The sequence below is a fragment of the Xyrauchen texanus genome, chromosome 36, assembly GCF_025860055.1.
Source record: "Xyrauchen texanus isolate HMW12.3.18 chromosome 36, RBS_HiC_50CHRs, whole genome shotgun sequence".
Taxonomy (NCBI): domain Eukaryota; kingdom Metazoa; phylum Chordata; class Actinopteri; order Cypriniformes; family Catostomidae; genus Xyrauchen; species Xyrauchen texanus.
The window spans coordinates 15,611,703-15,636,045 of record NC_068311.1 but is presented as its reverse complement, the minus strand read 5'-3'; the positions used below and the strand labels follow the sequence as shown (position 1 = coordinate 15,636,045).

General features: G+C 40.3%; 1 pseudogene; it reads right to left on the bottom strand.

The window, feature by feature from the left end:
* The window catches only part of LOC127629500 (2-(3-amino-3-carboxypropyl)histidine synthase subunit 1-like), a 121,300-nt pseudogene that overhangs the window by 80,695 nt on the left and 16,262 nt on the right, over nucleotides 1-24,343 (bottom strand).

Below are 24,343 nucleotides of genomic sequence, written 5' to 3'. Positions count from 1 at the left end.
TCGACCGTCCCCGAGCCAGCGCCTGTAGCCTCGACCGTCCCCGAGCCAGCGCCTGTAGCCTCGACCGTCCCCGAGCCAGCGCCTGTAGCCTCGACCGTCCCCGAGCCAGCGCCAGTAGCCATGACCATCCAAGAGTCAGCGCCCCTCGAGCCTCCCAGGGCTCCGCCTCTCCAGCCTTCCGAGCCTTCCAGGGCTCCGCCTCCCGAGCATCCCAGGGCTCCGCCTCTAAAGTCTCTCGAGCCCCCCAGGGCTCCTCCTCCCGAGCCTTCCAGGGCTCCGCCTCCCAGGGCTCCGCCTCTCAAGTCTCTCGAGCCATCCAGGGCTCCGCCTCTCAAGTCTCTTGAGCCACCCAAGGCTCCGCCCCTCGATCCACCCAAGGCTCCGCCCCTCGAGCCTTCCAGGGCTCCGCCTCTCAGGTCTCTCGAGCTACCCAGGGCTCCGCCTCCCGAGCCTCTTACGGCTCCGCCTCCCGATCATCCTGAGCCACCCGAGCCTCCTACGGCTCCGCCTCTCGAGCCTTCCAGGGCTCCGCCTCCCTCTGCTCCGCCTCCTGAGCCTCCCTCTGCTCCGCCTCCCGAGACTCCCTCTGCTCCGCCTCCCGAGCCTCCCACGGCTCCACCCCCTGAGCCTCCAGAGCTTTCCATGGTTCCGTCTCCCTCGGCTCCTCCTCAGTCTCCCTCGGCTCAGCCTCCTGAGCCTCCCGAGCCTTCCTCGGTTCCGCCTTCCTCAGCTCCGCCTCCAGAGCCTCCCTCAGCTCCGCCTCCGAAGCCTCCCTCGGCACCACCTTCAGAACCTTCTTCGCCTTCGCCTCCTTCGGCTCCGCCTCCAGTGGCTCCCTCGGCGCCGCCTCCAGTGGCTCCCTCGGCTCCGCATTCTGAGCCTTCTACGCCCTCGCCTCCCTCGGCTCCGCCTCCCGAGCCTCGCTCAGCTCCGCCTACACCTTCCACAGCGCCGCCTCCCAAGCCTTCTATGGCTCCGCCCACAGCGTACCCCACAGCTCTGCCTGCCTCTGCTCGGCCCCCAGGGTCTCCTGCGGCCCTACCTGCGCCTCCTTCGGTGCCGCCACCCAAGTCTTTGACTGCTCCGCCTCAGAAGTCTTCCTTGGCTCCGCCAGCTCCCCCAGTGGCCACTCCTCCTCCCAGGCCCCCTGAACTGGCCTCTGTCCTGTGGCCGCCTCCCAGACCACCTAAACCTGTCCCTGCCCGGTCGATGCCTCCCTGGCCTCCTAAACCTGTCCCTACCCGGTGGACGCCCCCCAGGCCACCTGACCCGGTCCCCGTCTCATATCCCCATGGACTGCCTGTCGGCCCTCTCGGTCTCCCTGGTCTGCCTGTCCGTCCCTTGTGTCTCCGTGGACTGCCTGATTGCCCCTTGTGCCTCCTTGGTCTGTCTCTGTGTCCCTTGTGCCTCCTTGGTCAGTCTCTGTGTCCCTTGTGCCCCCTTTGGTCTGTCTGTTTTCCCCCTTTTCTAGCCCCTCTCTCACTTGAACATTTGTTTATTTTTGCTATTTTTTGTTTCTTAGGACCGTCTGGAATCCGGTCCTTTTGAGGGGGGATTATGTTACGTTCCCGTGTTGTCTGCCCCGTGTTTTCTGTTTTACATGTCACTTATCCCGTTCCATGTCACGTTTTCCTTGTCCGCTCCATGTTTCACTTGTCTTTGTCTAAAGAACTACAATTCCCACAATTCCCGGCCTCCCTCACTGCCTGCACTCATCATTGTTCTCACCTGTGTCTCGTTTAGTCTTCATTGTGTCTGTGTATTTAAACCCTGTTGTTTTCCTTTTCCTTTGTCGTTCGTCGTATGGTTACATGTCGTTCCTATGCCCCTGTTTCCTGCTCTTCGTTTATGTTCTTCAGCTGTGTGTTCCTTTTTTGTGTTAGTGTTAGTTTTTTCCCATCGTGGACTTTTCTTTGTGTTTAATTGTTTGTTATTTATAATAAAGCCACTTTTGGATCCCGTCTGCCTTCTCCTGCTTCCCACATCCTACATTACAAGCACAGTTTATGTCTGCTATTGTTCTAATAAACATGCAGACATAGACCTAGTACACAACAGGATATGTTTCAAGTATTTCACTGAGATAAGTACATTTACCAGTCGTTTGCTTAAATAAATATACGAGGGGAGTTATATTTTATCTTCCCACTCAAACTGCAATTTTCACACTTCTAGATCTCATAACCGCCTGACCTGACACTTAGGGTTATTACATCATTGTGCAGAACTCTCTGTACCTAAAAAGGATATAAAGACAATAATGAATATCAGGGTGTCAGACTAACACCTCAGCTCTCTAGCTCTTTACATCTGATCTCCAACTTTGAACCCTCATCTCTGTACTTTTTCCATTTACTAACTTAGTTCATTAGACAAAGACAAGACTTTGAGTTGTTAGGTTTATTCCAGGACTTAGTCCTTGTATATATCCTTAAGAAATATATACTTAACATTTATAATCAAAAATTTATTTTCTGTATTATCGCATTTATTCTCAGTATTCATTATTCCATTTTTATTCATTTATTAATTTATAAATTCAAATTAAAGATGTTATTCATTCTTCAAATCATCTGATTTATTGAGGTCATTTTCATCTGCTGGATCTCACTGCATCAGCAAGTCCATTGTTTTTGGCCACAACCATGATGGTACCTTAAAATATCATACAAATACCATGGTAATGAATATCATACACTACAATAGAATATATCAAAGTACCATGTATTATCATTTGATACCATCACTGTACCAAAGTGCTTTATGACAAGGGAAGGATATAGCCAAGTCAGGAAAGACAGAAAAATGAACAGAAACAAAATAGTTATGGTATGGCAATAGAGCAATGTGAGAGCGTGAAGTTGATGAATACAGGATTTAATTGCAGAAAAGTTGACAGCAAAAACTAGATCAAACAGAGGGATTTGTGTTTAACCAGAGGAGAGTAATCATATAACTAGACTTTCACATGAAGCGATGAAAATACCCTAAACTGTTTGCTTCATGTCACTAAATCTACACTCACATCCAAATCGAATTGGCAGCACACACTGAGACGGAACCATTTCAGTCCTATAATGTGTTCGTAATACAGCTGAATCCTCCGGGAATGTGACAGTTTGAGTGGGGGGCCCGTGGCTAAACATATCCCTCAATGGAAACACTCACACATCTCTCCACTTCTAAGAGTTTCTCTCATTAGTAATGATGAGCAGACATCTAGAACAGGACTCTGCTTATACTGAGGAATAAGGGGATATGTTTTAAAGAAACAGGGGAACATTCTTTCCAAAAGAGTGTAATAGAGGAAAGGAATGTTTAATGAAAAAATATGTTAATGCTGGAAATTGGGTCCGTGCACCATATGACTATGCCCTGAGACTATTCTGTGAATATAAATCTATTTGTTTTCACAGAGAGCTGTTTGTCATTAAGTGATGAGTTGATAGCCCTCATTTGCATTAACATTAAATCATATGGAAGTGGGAGGAGTGGTCAGACCAGAGTGCACTGGACCACGTTTATGTTTGCATTTGCACCTGTGTGCAAAATGTTTGAATGCAGAATGTTCTGTGCTAAATGTAACACGATATAACTGAGAAGAATAATGGTTTTGCATACTTTACATCATTAGCTAACAAGAGCACGATAGCTAGCTTGCGTGTGCAATCATGTCTATAATTTTCTGCTGAGCCCCAGATACAGGCTATGGCAGAATGATGATAGGCACAAAGTTTTTATAATGAGTGGAGGGGCCTTCTGCAGGATCTGTAGTGTCTCTGTTTAACCAAGACTGTCTGCTCTGGTTCAGACCAGTATCACTGATGAGGGCAGGTATAGTGCCTTTACATGCACAACAAAACTCTGCTAATACGTGCTGATTTTAGCTATAAGCGGCTGCTTAGGGCCTCTGAGCCAACAGGGGGCTCCAAGCAGGATTTCACTTAGGGCCCCCATATGCTAAGACGGTATTGACGTCAAACAGGAACAGACATGCACAACATACGCGCACATTGAAAAAGCTACCAGAAAGTAATTAAAGAGGTTTACATTAAGAGTGGCGTATATTACATTCATAGGTCAGGATAATGGGCCCAAGTATGATTTTCTGCTCAAAGTAGATTTTTTTTAAAGCCCATTGTAAATACTGGTCCGAACAGCAGATGCTCCTAAACTGCATGCATATGACACTCACCAAGCATGTGTATAACAAACCCAGGCATGTTCATCTTTTAAATATGTACATTTACAGCAATTAAAAAATAATTCAAATTATAATTGGCCATCATTTTTGTTGTGAATGTGTTTTTCAATAATATGAAAAAGGTGTAATATGAAAAAACTTCTTGATGGCTAATGTAGTATTTATAAGTCAGTGGCAGTCATATTGTGAAATTTATTTACAATCAAGTGTAACATTACATACTAATGAAACACACCATAAAGTTCCAGCAGGAAAAAACAACAGTGAGCCTGTTTGCATGAAAAAAAAAATTGTATGACACTACAGAGCTGAGTTCTTCTAAAAAACTTACTTTCTGTTCCGCAGAAGAAAGAAATTCAAACACATCTAGGATGGCATGAGGGTGAGTAAATGATGAGAGAATTTTCATTTTTGGGTGAACTATCCCTTTAATTGTTTACATTTACATTTATGCATTTGGCTTTTATCCAAAGTGACTTACAGTGCACTTATTACAGGTACAATCCCCCCAGAGCAACCTGGAGTTAAGTGCCTTGCTCAAGGACACAATGGTGGTGAACCAGCAACCTTCTGATTATCAGTTATGTGCTTTAGCCCACTACGCCACCACCACTCCAAATATGTTTACATCCCAAAGATTAGTTAAGAAATTATTAATAATCATCTAAGGAAATTCATATGGATACAATGGGAATCAAGTTTAAATGCCCTTTGTAACTTTACCCATATTCACCGTATGTTATCAAATTTGTAACATTTACAATCCAAATTAAACACAAAAATACAAAGAGGTAAAAAGACTGCCTTGAGAAATGTAATGATGTAAGAAATGTTTAAATGAAACACGTAAATGCTTCTGGTTCGGCAGCCATGAAAAATACTAAAACTAAACTAAAACTGAAAAAACTAAAACAAAACTAACAGACAAACTGTGAAAACTAATGAAAACTAAAACTAATTTGAAATGACAGATAGATATAAATAAGAAATAAAAACTAAATAAAAAATACAAATCTATAATAACACTGTGCCGGTAGAAGTGCTTACATGCAACGTGAAATCGGGCAATGGTGTGTCGGGCAAAAATCTACATGTGTCGAAATGTTTATTCTTTTTTTTTCTCCCCTTTTCTATCCTAATTTGGATTGCCCATTTCCCGATGCTCTCTAAGTCCTCGTGGTGGCGTAGTGACTTGCCTCAATCTGGGTGGCGGAGGACGAATCTCAGTTGCCTACGCATCTGAGACCATCAATCCACGCATCTTATCACGTGACTTGTTGAGTGCGTTACCGTGGAGATGTAGCGCATGTGGAGGCCCACGCTGTTCTCGCCGGCATCCGCGCACAACTCACCACACATCCCACCGAGCAGGAACCACACATTATAGTGGCCAGAAGGAGGTTACCCCATGTGACTCTACCCTCCCTAGCAACCGGGTCAATTTGGTTGCTTAGGAGACCTGGCTGGAGTCACTCAGCACTGGATTCGAACTCGCGACTCTAGGGGTGGTAGTCAGCATCAATGATTTGTTTATTCTTAAGCAGTTTAAAAAAACATACACCAATAAAGGAGAGCAATTTAATGCATGACCACATATGCTGTCTGCTTATTAAGCATAATCCTTGTAAGAACGCACTTGTAAACGCTGTGACATACTATATATGTACAGTTAGGATAGGATAGTTGTTATTTATAATTATTTCAGATTTGCATAAACTTGCATGCATTCATGTTTTGATATAATTTGAGGAATATGGAAACTGTATATTCTGTGCGAATGACACAATGAGCAGTGTTACATAAATCTACCTCTGTTCAGTATCTTTTCATGTGTATATTTTACTATTTACATGTAATCCATACAAATCACTAAACCAAACTCTTAAAGCCTATACATTTTTTCCCTTAAAAAAAAGAAACTAAATTTGTGAAGACATGCAATTGAATTATAACAGACCTATATATTAGGTAAATCAATTGTGCAAATGATGAATGTTGAGCAAGATTGATTTGACCTGGCTGTTTACACTGAAAACACATTGGAAAAAATCTGATCAAACTTGAAAATGTAATATTCAAAGCTCTCGTGGCTGTTTACACTGTCATCCAATAAACAATTTTGGAAAAATGACTCGTGTCATGCACAAAGTAGATGTCCTAAACGACATGCCAAAACTATAGTTTACTTATATAAAATCTGTGGAGTGGTTAAAAAATGAGTTTTAAAGACTTTAAAGACTAAAATTCTGACTTTAACTGTAATTGAAGTCACCCTGACACTGCAAGGGAGTCCCATACGACAGTGCCTGAGTTACGCTGTGTGAGAAAGACTGGGTATGTGTGGTACCTACCTCTCAATGATGTCAGCAATTACACAGGCAAACATCTGCAGACCCTTGGGCAACTGCAAGGCTACAGCAGGTCAGAGAGAGAGACAAAGTTCAGGTCAGTGCAATATAGTGTATGAGTGACAGCCGCCTTTGGCTCCAATATACTGTATTATTCTAGTCAAGGCAGAGCATAAAAAGATTCATCTTGCACTCTGTTCATCATCAATAATGATTTAATATGTATCAGGCAATATGACAGGAATACTTGAGACCTACTAGCTCATTAACTATGGAAACTAAAGTACAAAACGTTATGCAGCTGGTGTGAGACACATGCTTTTGCTGTAATCTTAGAACAGGCCTGCATCAAAGGAGATATGATATAACAGGATATAATATGATACAGTATGTGACATTTGATATGATATTAGTAAATGTATGGGGTGTTCTGAGATAGGTTAAGTGGTTGTCATGTGACATTTCTATACACACACATTAATGTTTTATTTCATATGAATGAAGATTTATTAATTGCATATCAAAATAATCTCACTCTGGAAGCTGGCATACAGAGTTACAGAGTTGGCATACAGCATAAATGCAAAGTTGGCACAGTTTCATATAAGCAAACCATTTAGACACAACTGCAATAACTTGCTTGTCACAGTAAAATTACACCATACCTAAAATCACAGATGTATGAAGAAAAAAAAAACACTTTCCATTTCTCTAGAGAACTCAAGACACAAAATAAAAAGCTGTCTCTCAGTGTGGAAACACTGAGACAGCCGTGCAGTGCAGTTAAATGTTAAACAAGGAATTCATTAAATCAGTGTGAAATTAATGTGCATAAAACAACAGAGAGACGATACCAGTTCCACGGATAATATGAAAGCAGAATGATATACCATTGTTGGACCCATTGCGATGTCATAATTCAAGACATTATCCCTTATCAAGGACACTGACCTGTGGACATGTTTATACAAACCATATCTACAATTCAAGTTTCAAATAAATGTTAATAACTCAATAAGTGAATGTATATTGCTAAAAAGGGCAAAGCTGGTAACTTGTGTTGTATAAAAACTATAATGCATTAATTAAGTGATACGAAGTATGAACATTTTCCAATGCAAAATTAAAACTGACATAACTTACTCAGTCCTGGAGATAATGATCTTATCTTGTATAAAATCACTTTTCTATGATGGTGACAAATGAACTGTAACTTGCTATCTAATATAAATGGAAAAAATAGCAGCTTAAGAGAGATAAGTCTTTCTATTCCAAGTAATAACATTGTAGACAGTTTTAATATTATTTAGGATAATACAGTTTTATTGAAAGGGCACTAAGAAGCTGTTATTTTTCATAAATAGAATTATAATCCATCAGCCAATACAGCAACATTCTGTTTAGATCATGTTCTTGTGCAGTGCATCATTCTTAAATCATTCAGAAAATGTCTTTGAATTAAATAAGGTTGATGAAGCTCATAACAAATGTCTAATGAGTGTGGATCTTTTTTTCCCCTTCCTCCTTGAACGCCAGCATAATGCTTAGGTATAATGCACCATTGTCTTGGAAACAGACTGATGTCCTAAAATTGGAAAGGTTACATGTACTATACAGACTACCTCGAGCGTTTGAGCAATCTAACAAAAGAACAGTGAAATTTGCAATTATCACCATTCTACATGTCTATGTTGTCATAATGATATCATACATGTGTAACATCCAAAGGAGACCTTTTCTGTCAGTCAATAATTTTGAATGACACATACCACAATTTCTGTTTCATCAAGCAAAGCCTTAACAACATCTCAGAGTAAAATTGTATTTCTCAAATGTGTATAAACACTGAAAAAGAACACACAAAATACTTGTTCTAGTTTTTAAAGGAATATTCCGGGTTTAATTTCAAGTTAAGCCTGTTCGACAGCCTATGTGGCACAATGTTGAATACCACAAAAGTAATTTTGACTCCTCCCTCCTTTAATTAAAAAAAAAAACAAAACAAACAAAATCAAGTTTACAGTGAGGCACTTACAATGGAAGTGAATGGGCCATTTTTTGAGAATTTAAAAAGGCAGAAATGTGAAGCTTATACCTTTATAAAAGCACTCACATTTTTCTGTGGGAACTCATTATTTGTGCTGTAAAGTTATTCAAATCAAAATGTTTATGGCCATTTTATGGTATTATTGTTTACAACGGTTGTCATCAAGTTGTAAAATAGGCTATAACTTTACACAGGAAAGGTTAGTAAGTGATTTCATCACACTAAAATAATGTACAAGCAACATGCATGCAAACTGTTTACGTCTTGTGGCTATACTTTTGAAACTATGAGTATTTTAATTTTTACGGATTGTTCCTATTCATTTTCATTGCAAGTGCTGCACTGTTACCCAGATTTTTGCTCCTTTTTTTTTTTTTTAAAGAAAAGGACAGATGAGTCTAAATAAATGTTTGTGGTAATCAACATCAACCTGTTGTCAAGGGAGTTCCTCAGGGGTCAGTTTTAGGTCCAATTTTATTTTCTATATAAACTCAGCAAAAAAAAGACACTGTATTTTAAAGATAATTTTGTAAAAATACAAATGACTTTACAGATCTTTATTATAAAGGGTTTAAACAAAGTTTTCCATGCTTGTTCAATGACCATAAACAATTAATGAACATGCACCTGTGGAACAGCTTACAGACGGTAGGCAATTAAGGTCACAGTTAAAAAGATTTAGGACACTAAAGAGACCTTTCTACTGACTCTGAAAAACACCAAAAGAAAGATGCCCAGGGTCCCTGCTTATCTGCGTGAACGTGTCTTAGGCATGCTGCATGGAGGCATGAGGACTGCAGATGTGGCTAGGGCTATAAATTGCAACATCCGTACTGTGAGACACCTAGGACAGCGCTAAAGGGAGACAGGAAGGACAGCTGATCATCTTCTCAGTGGCAGACCATGTGTAGCAACACCTGCACAGGATCTGTACATCCAAATATCACATCAGCATGCCAACACCACCAGCCATTCTGCTCGTTCTGTGCGTGATTTACTGCAAGACAGGAATGTCAGTGTTCTGCCATGGCCAGCGAAGAGCCCGGATCTCAATCCCAATGAGCATGTCTGGGATCTGTTGGATCAGAGGGTGAGGGCTAGGGCCATTCCCCACAGAAATGTCAGGGAACATATAAGCGCCTTGACTGGGGTAACATCTCACAGCAAGAACTGGCAAATCTGGTGCAGTCCATGAGGAGAAGATTCACTGCAGTACTTAATTCAGCTGGTGGCCACAACAGATACTGACTGTTACTTTAGATTTTGACCCCCTCCCCCCCACATTATTCCATTTCTGTTGGTCACATGTCTGTTAAACTTGTTTAGTTTATGTCTTAGATGTTGAATGTTTTTATGTTTGTTTACTAGGGCTGTCGATTTAATGCGTTAATTCAGTGCAATTAATTTGACTAAAAATAACGCATTAATAAAATTAACGCAATTAATCGCAATGCCCCCCCTGACCATAATGTGGAAGATTCCTGAGAAATGCAAGCTTGCATTACCACCTGTTTACTCCAGAGGGCAGTATGTGAAACTTCAGATGTATGAGCAATGCACAGTTTATACAGTGAAGAAAACAACCATCCAGTAGACAACACAAACATGCGTTATGTTCCTGTGTTTAAAACACTTGATGGAGCGCAAATCTGAACTAAGGGCTCTCAATATGTGTTCTAAGTATTAAACTATATTTAACTTGACACAGTGACCTAAAAATGTTGCGTGTATGATGCAACTCACGCGAGATGCTACGCAAGCATGTTTGACGCATGTGTACATTGACGGGTCCTTAAACAATCCCTCATAATAAATCTCAAACTGATTGACAAATTCACTTGTGAAATGGATTGCTGTGAACTGTATGCCAATGAGTGGCTTATGTTCAATAATATGGTAGTAAACAATACATTGTATTCTAAAGCCACTTTTTGTAATGTTTTACACACATATATATATATATATATATATATATATATATATATATATATATATAAGTGTGTGTGTGTGTGTGTGTGTGTACATACATATTTAAAGATAACTATTTATCATTATTTCATCAACATATATTGAATTGTTATATGAGGGGCTTTTCAGCAAATATTTGTATATGCGATTAAATGCGATTAATTAATCAGGACACCATGTAATTAATCAGATTAAAAAAAATTATAGATTGACAGCCCTAATATTTACTCATGTTAAGTTTGCTGAAAATAAAAGCAGTTGAAAGTTTTATATAAATAATATCTGTGATAATATATATAATGCTAAGTATCATCTTTATGCCGACGATACAATTATTTATTGTTATGCATTTTCTGCATCACAGGCAATTCAGTATTTGCAGTCTAATTTTAACTCAGTCCAGTCACAATTACATTCAGGTAAGTAAGCAGACTTCATATTATTGACGCATAATGTGCCGAGCGTAGACCTGTCTAATTGAAGCAACCCTAGTCATAACACTGCCTCCAGATGCTTGTACAGTGGGCACTATGCATGACGGGTGCATCGCTTTATACGCATCCCTTCTTACCCTGACGCACTCATTGCTTTGGAATAGGGTACATCTGGACTCATCAGATCACATTACCTTTTTCCATTGCTCCACAGTCCAATCAATTGCCTAGCAAATTGAAGTCATTTCTTTCCAATTAGTGGCTTTCTTGTGGCCATTCAGATGTTTATTCCCAATCTTGTAAGTTCTCGCCACATTGTGCATGTGGAAATGCTCTTACTTTCACTAGTAATCATAGCCGTAAGTCCTACATTTTTTACGATGTGACTTCACCAAAAGTTTTAGTGATCTCCAATCAAGACAATTCAAGATTTTATCCCGACCACATTTCTCCCGCGAAGCTGACTGTTCACCACTAGCCTTCCAGGTTTTAGTTGTTTTGTTTGCTTGATGCAGGCCAATAATTGGCCACTTCTGAAACACAGTGACATCTTTTGCATGACCACAGGATACGTCTTCTGACACGGTTGTTTAAGAAATGAGATGCTACATCCTGCATTAGATAGGGTTAAAAGAACCGTTGTCAGCTGAAACATATTATTCACTGCAATAATGATCCAATCATAGGCTTTTAAGTATCTGCTCATTTAAAATCCAAAAAGCCACTTTTTTTGGCGTACATCAGTAGTGTACATCAATGTTTTGTGCTCAAAAGCAAAGTCGCTGAAGCTGGCAGGACAAAGAGCTGTTGTGCTGGACCTATATGATTTAGGGTAAAGGAACTCAACTTAATAGACAAGCTACATTAAAAGGTATGCTAAATTACTTGACAACATTATTCTGTTGCACCTGTAAAACTAATGAATGTCATTTTAAGTTTTATTACTTATACTTTTTTCTTAACTTTTCTGGAACTGTGGCGCTATATAATCAGATGACTGCTCTGCTAAGCATCCCAGCTAGCCAGCAAAATTGAGTTTGGGGCGGGTCTGTCGGTTTGTTAGAAGATAGAAGGAAGAAAACAGAAACAGAAAAACAATGTACATTTTTTGCCAGTTCCATTTGGTGATGCTATTGTTGCAGATATAACGCATTTCAGCTTTAAACGATAATCCTTTTACACATTTCTCACAAAATCATTGAGGCCATCAAGTTAAAATCAGTAGCAGATCCCAGCATAGGTGATATAGGTGGCCTTGTCATACACAACTAACAAGCAACTCCATGCCATTTATTCATAAACACACTTTGTTCTGGAAAATGATGGCATAAGATGCAGAGCATTACCAATAGGTTTGCAATTTTCAACAACGTCTAATCTATGTTAGCCAGCAAATTCGGCAAAGTTCACAACAACAATGTTCAATATGTCACAGAAAACCAACTGTTTAAAGGCCATCAACTGGCACAAAACTTGTGAGCCACCCTTATTGTTGAGCCCAGAGGTGGCTTTGCAATTTGATTTGACTCTCTGCTAAGCAGAGGATGCCATTTAAGTCTAAATATTCTTTGCTCAAGAGCAGGTGCCCTATTTCGTATTTACACCCTCTTTTAAGAAACATTAAATTTACATGAATACGGCTCAGATGTGGTAATAAATTAAAGGGGAAGATGGTGAAAAAAAAATTGTTCTGAGTGCAGACATGGTGAAGAGCGGCCAGGAAGTGTGATGGATGAAAGAGATTGGAGGAATACAGCTGTGCTGAGCAACCCTCTGATGAAAGGTTAAAAGACTGGCCTCCTTCAGTCCGGACAGACACAGACAGGTCATTAACTGAAAAAGGGCGAGTTTATTAACGGTAAAAGGTTATTCAGCTCAGTATAGCCTTGCCTGACAAATTTCTCCATCCATCCATTCATCCATCCATTCATCCATCCATCCTCGGCCGGCTGCTGACAATCTCATTCACGAAAGGAGGCCCGATGCCAGCTCTGGGCTAAGTGAGCACGCATTTGTACGCCGCAGATGCAGAAATGTCATAGGAGCTCAAGGAAATGCCGAAATGCCAAAATGCCAGAAGCCCCTGACTTCCAGGGTAGGTGTGGAAACAGGGCGCTGGATGGGTGCAAACACGCAAACACACACACACACACACACACACACACACACACACACACACACACACACACACACACACACACACACACAGAGATAAAGTGATGAGCTTAGTGTGTTAGGCTACATCTGTTACCATAGCACAAGCACTGACAAATAAAATGTTAGCCACAATCAAACTGAATCTGAATGGTTGAAAACACAGCAGCAACACCAACATGAGGTAAACCGACAGGATGAGGTCATTATTAGGGATGTGAATTGTAAAAATGTGATTCCTCTAAACCAGTGGTTTTCAACTACTTTTCAATCAGTGCCCCCCCATAAACACAAAACTCAATATTTGTGTTATCTGCTTAATTTGATTAACACAACTGCGATGCATAGCATCATTTTAAAGTACTATTAATAAATTTAGCATGCTAACACATCATGAATTTGAGACCAAATCTTGTGTTTCTTGAAATCAAGCAGATGGAGGGCTATATCTGGGGCCTATAAAATGAAAATACGAAGACAGAAACTAACAATTCAAGTGATATTATTCATATATTTCAAAAATAAGTGAAAAGACCAATAATATTGCATATTTTGCCCCACTGAAATGCTCGTTCTACATTACAGCATTGATTTTGAGTTGGATGTAGATGTAAATGTACTCATATCATCAACAGTAAGGTTATCTATAACATCTAAAAAAAAAAAAAAGTAAACCAGTTACACTCAAACAAACATATTTGAGCCTTTTCTTAGGATTTACACATTTTTATTTCATCTTAAAAACAATAGTGTATTTAGCATTTGACCTTTTGAAAATGTTAATTTATTCATTAATTATTTATTTTTAAAGTTTTAACAATAGTATTTGTAACAAGACCATAGTAGGCAAGCACACAGAAGCATGGATCTTCACTACAATGGTTAGTTTTAACATGAATTCTATAAAAGAAACTATGGCATTTTTTTTTAAAATTATGAACAGTAGACCAACTCTAAACAATTACAATAAATACAAAATATCAATATTTATAAGTTGTAACAAAAATGTATTATATTCCCTCAATCCCCTAATGTAGCCCATGACAAATTTAATAGAGCTGAAGTAGTGATCTGATATTTATTATCGATCAATTGCTGCCTAAAGTACAGTAATAGTATACATACTATAGTAAATTCAAGGGTGGTGATGTAGAGTTCTGTGCTGAATTCAAATGGTTTCTGCTTCTCGTGCCTTGCTTCTCACTGATTCTTGTAAAGCTTTAAGAGCTTTGAACTCACGCTACTTTGTCCATTGAGCCGTATCCATTTACAGAGCCATACAGGTGCATTAGCAGAGGTTGTGCCTCTGCCTGTGTATTTGACACTGCTAAACCAGATACTTCAGCCGAGTCGCTATGGATTGCGGGCACCTCGTGCCGCCCCGGCAAGATGCCCATGTCGTCAATACCTAAATCCACCCTTGCACGAGTCTTAAGTACACATATCACAGTAACAGTTCAAGGTTAATTTAGAGTTGGACATTAAAAATAAAATATGACTTTCAAGAACCGCTGTGACCAATTCAGTGAATGAGTGAGTCATTAGACTGATTCAAACTGATAACTCATGAGTATATTTGACCAATTTATTAAAAAAAAGAACTCCCTCATAAGAGTCATTTGCTGATGAATCGGCCGACACTGGTCATGCTGTATGTCCAATAAAAGTAGTCTGCTTGGGAATCGCTCTACACTGGTTGTGCTGTAGCTCTCGAGAGTCATTTGTTTGTGAATAGGTTTACAAGTTCATGCTGTTTGTTTGCTGTTATATGCAGTCAATGAGGACATTGCAAGTACTGATTCTATTCTCTCTCATCGCATTCAATTCAGACTGCAAAAGTGCCGCTATAGATTCAGATGAATAGTGCTGCAGGAAATGCTGTCAGAGTATTTTTGTATGGTGATCCATTGGCATTGCTTAAAAGAATGCAGCCATTCCAGAACCGTTAATGGAACCAAATGTTTTGGTCTCACTATTTTTTTAATCTGAACCTGTTGAACATAAGAACCTGTTCTTGGTTCCCGACCTTACAGGTTGTAATAGCAAGTAAAGTTTAAAAGCCACATATTGTCCATTGCAGAGCAGTATAGTACAGATATGATGTGGCCTGTCCTTAATTTCCACTTTCCAGTCTGGTAAATTCATTAAATAACACTCTGTACTTGCTGCAAGCTGTCACTTGCACCCAGTGAAAACGTCTCAGGTTACATGTGTAACCCTTGTTCCCTGAAAAAGGCGGAACGAGATGTTGCGCTGCTAAGCCAATATCGTCCCCTGTGCCTGAGACAGAAGGTCCCTCCTGTCCGGAATCGCCCAAGGCGAGCCGTTGAGGAGAGATATAATTTCTGAGAACCAAATCCTGTTCGGCCAGTGAGGCGCTATCAGTAAGAGGCAAGACCCTTGCTGGCGAACTCTGGCCAAGACTCCCGGGAGCAGAGAAACCGGGGGAAAAGCATACCGACACATTCTGGGCCATGTATGCGCCATCGCGTCCAGACCCAGGGGGCTGGGTGACTCAGAGAGAAGTAGAGGGACATTGCGCAGTCTCTTGAGAGGCGAAGAGGTCCACTTCTGCTCTGTAAAATCTCTCCCAAATTTGTTGTACTACCCCGGGTGGAGTTTCCACTCGCCCTCGGTATGTTCTGTCTGGACAGCAAAACTGCTCCCGCATTTAGGCGTCCAGGGATGTAAATTGCCCTGAGTGACAGGAGCTTGCCCTGGGCCCAAAGGAGAATCCGACGTGTCAGAAATACAGCTGACAAGAACGTGGGTCTCCTTGATGATTTATGTAAGAGGCTACCGCTGTATTGTCCACCCAGCACCAAGACATGGCAGCCTCAGGAGGAGGTATTTCAGGGCCAGAAATACAGCCATCAACCCGAGACAGTGACTGTGACAACCGAGCTGACGACCCTCCTATCCCCTTAAGCTGGACGACCACTTAAGGCCGCTACCCCGCCCGTCAGGGAGGCATCTGTCGTTAGCAGTCTGCGACAACAAGACGCACCTAGAGTGGGACCCAAGGCAGAAAACCGGGGTCTGAACCACATAGAAAGGGAACGAAGCCTGAGGCGCGTAACCCTATTTAGCCCAGGGGTTTTGGCCCTTGGAAGAAATCCCCTGGCTTTTGGCCACAACAAAAACGGTCTCATGAGCAGAAGGTCCAGAGGGAACACCGTGGACGCGTTCGCCCTGAGACCTGGAATTCGTTGATACTGATAACAGTGTAACCTAGCCTGACTTTGCTCAGGGTGATCTGAATGGACTCAATCCTAGCGGGAGATAGTTGTGCCTGCATAGTGATTGAACTCCATACGGTGCCCCGATAGACAGTGTTCTGAGTGGGAGAGAGGACGCTTTTCTTGGCGTTGAGCCTCAACCCCAGAGAAACAGATGAGCTAAGACGATGTCCCTGTGCTGAACTGCCAGTTCCTGGAACTGCGCTAGGATCAGCCAGTCGTCTACGTAATTCAGAATGCAGATGCCCCGGAGTCGCAAGGAGCCAGCGCTACATCATGCAATGTGAATGTGCGGGTAAAAAGGGCTAGGCTGGGTGAAAGAACCTGACCCTGGAAGACTTCGCCCCCGGAAGTGAACCTCAGGAACTTTCCATGTTGTGGCAGAACTTCTAAATGAAGTATAGAAGTGCGTCATAAGATCGATGGTGACCAGACAAACGAGTTGTAGAGCTTGAGACACAACCGTCTTGACAGGCATCATCTTGGACTTGAACACCCACGGGTAGTTCAAGCTTAAGATCTAAGCCAGACGCCACCCCTCACCCTCCATGGGAAACGGGAAGTATTTAGTGTAATAACCTAACTCTCTCTCTGGAAGGGGAACACATACCATGGCCCCTTTAACCAGGAGATTGAGGTTTTTTTTTTTACAAAAAAAAGAAATCCGGTTTACGGTAGTGAGAACACGCCGTTGAAACACGGAAAAGCGGCGAGAGAATTAAATCCTGACGCCCTTATAAGACCCACAGAAAAGGATATATCCGGCAGAAGTTTCCACGCTGCCAGGATCTCTGAGATGGGTATTATATTTTAACACTTCCTGTTGAGGGGTTGTCGGGTGTTTCACGTCCTGAATAAAATGCAGGAACAGCGAAAACACCCAATTTTGATGGAAGCCTCTGCAACCCGAAACACCCGGGAATGGAGGGGCTTCGAGGGGGTACCGGGAGGGGTGAAGTGAAGCACGCGCCCCGTCCCGAGGGGAGCTACCCCCTAATCTAGGCGCAAGACCGTCAGGGTCTTCTCTTACTAGAATTTATAGTCCTGAGGGCTGGCAAGGGTGGCGAGACTGTCCCCAATCCCTGGGAGGAGGAGCACGACTCGCCACGCTTTGCTTTTGAGCCTCCCTTCAGTCAGGACCGAGGTGGGTCTGAGGCTTGCTCGTCAAGCGCAGAACCCACACTCAGGTCGTCCAGGAGGTCAGCCTGGTATGCCTGAAAAACAGCATAGTGTGCAGAGCAGCACCAGCCTGACCTGCTGCTTGACAAGCCCTTCCCACTAAAGTGGAGGTTGTCCTATAAGGCTTTGAGGGGAGAGAGGGCTTCTTAAGTGACGATGTCGAGCCCGGCGAGAGATAGCCCGCAAGCGTCTCTTCGACCGGCAGCATCACTGAATACCCCCGTGCCTCAGCACCCACGATAGTCAAATATAATGACGTCGAGGGTATGTGAACACGGGAAGAAAATATATATATAATTTTTTTTTTAGGGGTTCTCCATGAGCGAAAAAGCCCTTCAAGGAGGTTATCAAAGAAAGGGAAGGGACCCATGAGGCGTTCCCTTTCTTAGACTGGAAGATAAAATCTATCCCCTAATTGGAGCGTTTGGGGGTCTCTTTTTCGCGTGGCCAGTCCAATCTGGCAACCGCTGGAGTAACAACATCGAGCAATTCCTCCTTAGATTTTTTATCGCGGACGGAAAGCTCGGAGGCGGGAAGAGAATAGCGATCCACCTCATGATCCGAAGAAGCGTCGGAACGCGCTTTGAGATCATGTGAAGGACCAGCTGGGTTTGGGGAGAGAGTGAGAGAAAGGGATCAACCCGTCTCTTGCTCCTCAGCCAAATCCATGCACGAGCCCCACGAACGATCTTTTCGTGAGTGCTGACTCCCAGAAGCAAGCGAGGCGAGCACGCCCTGCTGCAACGCGAGAGCAGCGTGCTCTACCCCCAAACAAACAGCAAAAACTGATGTGTGCCGTCTTCAGCTATAGAGCAAGAAGAGGGGAACACGCACCGTTTGCTTTCAGTCATTCTCTTTTTTTTTTTTTTTTTTGAAATATATATATATATATATTTATTATTTTCTAAACAGAAGAGAAAAATAGAACAACGTTCACTGCACACTGCCTAACTGAATCTATCTCCTAACAGAGGAAAGAAAGTTTTGACAGGGTGTGTGAAACACACAGAAACAGAATCGCTCTGAAAAAAGAGTTTCTGACTACACCTGGTGACGTATCCATTTATAGCCTGGCCTCAGGTGCATCTAATGATTACATCAGCCGAGGCTATAAATTCCGGTCAATGTTCATTGACGTGTTCCACACATTTATTCAGCTCGGCTCACAGCTAAAGCTGTTCCCCCCCGTAGCGCTTAGCAGCGCAACATCGTAGTGAAGCCTTTTGTAAAGGGAACAAGCTAAATAAAGACAATAAAGACAGTGTTGTGAACAAACTCAAGTCAACAAACACAGGACTTTTCTTAAACTCATATTAAATGTTTTTGCATTATAATGGTACAAGAGATCTTCACTCTTTCCTGTACTTTCAACAGTCTGTCAGAAAATATAAACATATGACACTGCAGAGGGAGTTTGTATTATGATCACATTCATTTCAAGACACCGTGGACTAATTTTTCAAACACAAGAAATAATTAATCTGGGAGGTAAGTGTTCTCTGCTTCAAGTTGTAGCATTTGCATTAATTCTCAGCATCCTTAGGCCCTGAGAAATGTCACAAATAATCAGTCAAGAAACCACTAAATCCTCATTGTGTGAAATTAACATACACATATTTGTGCTGCTGATTTAGGCCACTGAGCAAGGCACTGAAATTAAGAAAAAAACATGTTAGTTCATTCTCAAAATATATTTATGAAACAGATATTTTTCAACTCTAAATTCTGATTGGACATGCCATGATCAAAGAAAAATTGAGTATCTGATTTAAACTTCAATAGCAAAAATAATATAAGAGTTGGTAAGTTTGATTCCTTTTCATGAATTAGTTCAAAGTGTCGATTCAGTGATTCATCTGTATATCACTCACAAATGTTCACAGAAGTGCGTTTGTGGCATTTTTCATGTATTAAAATATGTTTGTAAATGAAAAAATCAAAAATGCTAAAACTGTGCGTTCATTTTGGAATTCACTGACGATGACTTCAGATCGCATTCTTGCGCTAAAAAAAGGCTAGACACAGCGCAACAAATACTGTTTAACAGAAATCAGGTGTCTCAATGCAAGTGTCTAATGCAAAAAAAAAAAAGTTATTTTTAATAAGACACAACATCTTAAAAACAGAGCTCCTGCACGAGATGCGGAGTAAACAAAAACAAAGCAAAGCAAAGATATTGGTCTAGTGTGCATTTACATGGAAAAACAAATGGATGGTTGCAAAAGCGTTCGGTGTGAACAGCCCTTTACAGTTGGTGGAGGTACTTGGCCATTGCATCTTGTTCTCTTATAAGCATTTCTCAGATTAAGCAGTGATTTTTTTAAAAGCTTCGTCAGGAAAGATATTCAACTAGAAAATGTATGTCTCGAGATTCTCGCATTCAGTTCCATTTAATTGTGTTCCGTCTGTTTGAACAGCCCCTGGCATGGGCTGAAAACCACTGCTATCTGGAAATATTGGTACCCTACATATAACTGTACTGAATAAAAAAACAAAGTGGTATTTCACTGTTATTATAAAAATTTAGTCTGGGGTAGTATACTGTGGTGCTGCAACTAATGATTAATTTGATAATCGATTAATCTAATGATTATTAGAACGATTATTTGACTATTTGGCGATTATTGCAACGATTAATCATTAACTCTTAACCGATTATTCAGCTTGTGCCCGACTTCAAAGGTTGTATTAAACATTCTTACTAAAAATAAAGAGGACAAAATCATCTTTTAAAAATACCTCTAAATGACATTAACTGAATTAAAATACTTTTTATTAATTTTAATTCAGTAAATAAATTCACTGCAAAAAATCCAGTTGTTATCAAGTTTTTTCTCTTATTATCCATTTAAAATTGTCTAAAGAACAAACTACATTTACTTGAGAAGCAACCCATAAGATATTTAGACTTGCTTTAAGAGAATGTCTATTTTGTATATAAGTGTACTTTTTCACTTGGTTATACTTCTGTGAGTGCAGTAGACAAAATATACTTCTATTCAAGATCTATTCTCTAAAAGCAAATCTAAATATCGTATATGCTGCTTCTCAGGTGAATGTTCACCAAAAATTGTCGACGTTGACGATAATGTTGACTAATTGTTTCAGCCCTAGTATACTGTGGCATCAGTTCAAGTGTAACAGCATGTGAACAGCTTATTGAAGTGTTTGACTTAACAATTAAAAATATGGACCAATTAAAACTTTTTGTTTATTTATTTATTTATTTTATGCACATTATTTTTTTTAACAGCAAGGAATGTTCTTTGCATTAATATAACACGGTGCAGTATGCTTGATGTATTCGATGCGCCCTCTTGTGGACCAAGGAAAAAACATCAATCTAAAACTCACCTAATCTAATTAATTACAATTTTGAAAATTTTAGGTATAAATTATAATTTAGTTTCTTTGTCCAATTGACAGGCCTAGTAAACAGTAATATGTTAGCATGTAAATATTGATGTTTATTTTTATGTATTGTTATATTGGTGCATATAAATAATAATTAAACATTCTTCCTCACAGTATGTTCATAGTGGAAAACAATATGGAAATCATGTCTTGATCATTTTTAACTAGTTTATTTTTACTGTATCTTACTACTTCCATAAAACATTTAGAATATATTTGGTTACAATGACTGTTTGGTTTATCCTCCGATTTGAAAATAAAAAACAGCCTTTAAGCCATTTCAGAGAAACATTTATATAAAGATATCATAATTAAAAGGGTGTAATAAATCGATATATAACTTTATAGCTATATCAGCCAGCCCTACTGCAAACAGGAAATGTACCGCTACTGTGAACTCGGACAGGTGACTTGGTACATTGTGTACCACAACATATATATATGTACTCAAGCCACTTATAAGTTTCCTTTTCATTACATAAAGTTCCCTATGTACACACTGTTTGTGTGCAGTGGCCACAGGCTCACCAAAACTGGGCAGTTAAAGACTGGAAAACATAGCCTGGTCTGATGAATCTCGATTTCTGCTAAGGTAGGCCCAGTGAAGCATCAGCTTTCTGTTCTTGGCAGACAGAAGTGGAATCTGATGTGGTCTTCTACTGTTGTAGCCCATCTGCCTCAAGTTGACATGTTGTGCATTCTGAGATTTTATCCTGCTCACTACAATTGTAAAGCAAGTTTATCTGAGTTAGCGTAGCCTTTCTGTCAGCTCGAACCAGTCTGGCCATTCTCCGTTACCCTCTCTCATCAACAAGGCATTTCCATCTGCAGAACTGCCACTCAATGTTTTTTTTGTTTTTGGCAACACTCTGAGTAAACTCTAGAGACTGTTGTGTGTGAAAATCCCAGAAGATTAGGAGTTATAGAAATACACAAACTGCCCCGTCTGGCACAAAAATCATGCCACACATTAAATCAGTCAATCACATTTTTACCATTCTGATGATTGATGTGAACATTAACTGAAGCTCCTCATCTGTATCTGCGATACACACGATTAGCTAATTACATAATCGCATGAATAAGTTGGTGTACGGGTATACCTAATAAAGTGGTCAGTGAGTGTATATTTTGTCAAAATACACAGCTAATTTTGAATGGCCTTCAATGGAGAAAGATGTTTTGGGTTGGTCTGCTATCAGGGGCAACTGGGGAATGCTAACCAGCCAAACCTTGATCCTTTGGTTGAAACTGACTGAAACTGTGGTGCTATAAATATTTGGTAAAATAATAATAATAATAAATATAGCTGCAAGCAGCATTTAAGTGCAACATTGCACACATTGTTTTGTGTATTCTGAAGCACTTTGAAGGATTTTTTGGAAAAAATTGGAAAAGTCAGTTTTTACATCCATAGGGTTATATGCAATGCATTTATAGACATCTATGCAATATATAGTTTAATCCAATAAAAAAAAAAATAAATAAATAATAAAAAAAAATAATAATAATTTTACAACAGGGCATCCAGAATGACCCTGAAAACAATGAAAATTCATTTTACTAAGCAAATGCAACAGCCTTAATTCGTCTTTGGCATTTTTTTTTTTTTTTTTTTACATTTGGTATTTTCAAATTAGTTAATTACAATTCTAAACGACAAAAATCTATTTGCTAATATTTTCAGGCATGGTCTGCAAATAATCAGCAGATTTCAATTTCATGTTGATTGGACAAATGTTATAGGAGTAATAGCACCAACAAAATGTTTACATCAAATCATGGCCAACAATTGTATCATTGTTCTCTGCATGACCCACACAAGCTAACAAGACCAGTCTCACAAAAATGCAAACATACAGCCTCAAGTCCATTTTGAGGAGCTCAATGTTAAATTTGTTGATGATTGGCCAATGGCTGCCATGTTTCTCAATATATGCAACTGTCCTCATGATCAATGATGGCAATTCCCACAAAGACACTACATGCAAATTTTGAAATTAAAAGGACCAATGTTTCTATATTTAGAGCAACTTTCATATTGTTCTCAATTATAGCGCCACCAAATGGCCAAACAATGCAACTTTTTCTGTGTGTTTTCAGGTTGAGCCCTTATATAAGTGTGTCAACTTTGGTGAAAATATCTAGTTTCACTTAAGAGTTCAATTTACCTAAAAGCAGAGACCACTTTTAAAATTAATCTGCCCGTTTTTGGCATTTACGAGCACAATTTTGCCATGTTCTGTATATATGTAATAAATTTACTAATGACGCTTCTTATTTTGGTGGTTTCGTTCCGATCGGACATACGGCTTTGAAGCAATTCGCTAACAGGCAACAGGCTATAAGGCGAACCATAGCAAATATGGCATCGTTGCTCTCGGCAAGTCTTCCCAAACTTAACAAGACCAGTCCTGCGAAAACAGACCAACGGCACTTAAAGTTATAAGCTCACAAATATAATTTTTTTTTAATTTCCACCACTAGTTAGTGCCAGACCCAAACTTCTCAGGCAACTTCAGGGCAGGGTCCTGATGACACATACAAAGCTTCATAACAATACGCCAATGTGTTCATAAAATACAGTGTTTTGTGACAAAATTCAAAATGGCCGATGCCCAAAATGGCTGACATGGGGAAATTGGGTATTGTGGCCAAAGTGTTGAAGAGCTATAAGCCAAAATAGCAGATTTTGCTATCACCAGACCAGTATGGGGCAGTGTGGTGAAACCCTGCAGGTGACCTCAAGGCATTATGACACATACCAAGTTTTGTCACAATCCGTCAAAGTGTTGCGGAGATACAGCATGAAGTCTATTTTGGCGTGCTGACCATTTCTCAAGAATGATTTCAAACATCGAAAAAAAAAAAGTGATAACTTAATCTCACGATCGCTTTAAAACAATTTGATGGAAATCAGACAAAAATTGTTAGAGAAGTAGCGAAAAAAATGTTTCTTAAAAATTCAAAATGGCAGAGATCTAGTCATGCGGAAATCGAAACCAAGGTATGCATTCAACTCGGCGTGAGCTCAGGAATTTTGTCTCTAGAACTTCATTTATTTGTGTAAACATGAGTGAAACTTTGACGCTAAAGTGTTTGAATTACAGATTCCAAATTTGCTGTGGTATCAGTTCAGACTGTCCTCTAGCTGTGTGCAAAACTTTCCAGCGAACAGTTCTATGGGCTGCCATAGATTCCAATGGCAGAAAGAAAAATAATAAGGGCTTGACCCCTAAAAAAAAAGAATAATAAGGGGGTCTTCAATAGGGGTCTTCGCCCTTTCAGGACTTGACCCCTAATTATAATAAATAATGGCAGAAAACAACAACTATAAAAGAGAGTGTGAAGAAAGT